Source organism: Halyomorpha halys, unplaced genomic scaffold (genome assembly GCF_000696795.3).
Source record: "Halyomorpha halys isolate HHAL.00 unplaced genomic scaffold, Hhal_1.1 Scaffold90.1, whole genome shotgun sequence".
Classification (NCBI taxonomy): domain Eukaryota; kingdom Metazoa; phylum Arthropoda; class Insecta; order Hemiptera; family Pentatomidae; genus Halyomorpha; species Halyomorpha halys.
This window is the reverse complement of record NW_027109220.1, coordinates 978,711-979,879: the sequence shown is the minus strand read 5'-3', so window position 1 is coordinate 979,879 and position 1,169 is coordinate 978,711.

Here is a 1,169-nt window from a genome sequence, read left to right as displayed (position 1 = left end):
TTGAGACATCACTATCATCATCTGTTACCATGCACGGCAATGTAGAATGATTCCCAAGAAGTTCAGGATTAGACTTTTGCTACGTCCTTAATATCAACACCGAGTTCCATCCATGAAGCTCCTAGTTGTGCTACAGTTCCATGAGCTCCGAACCAGAGGCCTCTCACGATAAAGACTCTCCAAAACTTTTCCTTTAGGAATGAGATGCATTTATCATGTATTTCTTTCTTTTCCCTCTCCACTCTAATAGCCGCGTCAAGGTCATTACTTCCATAACTCACTGTGGGATCCAGAATGATTGCTGACTTCCCTACCTTAGGGAAAGGGACAATATCAGCATATTGTGTGGATCCATCCGTATCTATGAAGTAGATCTCGTCGAAGCAGGCAACATTATTTTTTAAGTAGCCGGGCAGGCAGGGCCCGTTAGTAGGGGATGGCAACCAGTCTAAGGGAAGGCGACCTCGACAGAAAACCCCTGGTCCAATAATAAGAATAGACTTGAGAATATTGGGCAACAATGTTTCTATTCTAGGAATCTACAGCCCAGAAAACAATAAATTGGTCACCGAAAAGGACCTTTTCGATGACGTATTATAAGAGCTAATCTAGAGAACATCAGGCACAAGTACTAATGAATGCTCGAATTACAAAGAAGTAACAAAGAAATCTGGTTGTGGGTACATGCGGGGAGGAGGAAGTAAATGATAACGGCCTCAGACTCCGTGATATCTGTGAGGAATTCGACGTAAAAGTACAAAACACTTTTTCAAACATAGAAAGGAGCATCAGTTCATTTGGAGTAAGGAAGTAAGCAGCATATGAACAAGCAAAATCCGAACACTTAGATGTGCGCCAGGAAAACAAAATGATAGATAATGGAGGCAGTGATGCCGTTAAGATATATGAGCACAGTCTGGAGGATAGTCTGGAAGAAGCGCTGAAGGCCCTGAAAAAACAATACAGCCTGTGGGGTCTACAAATAAATTTTGATAAGACCGACTACATGCCAGTAAACTGCAACGAGGCCGTAGATTCAGATTAAATGCACCTTCAGATTAATGGAAGCTTATGTAAGAAGATAAACTCCTTCAAATTCTTGGCGTCAACAATAGGAACGGTGCTGTAAAACCATAGGTTAGGAGGAGATTTGGTCTGGCAAGAAGGGT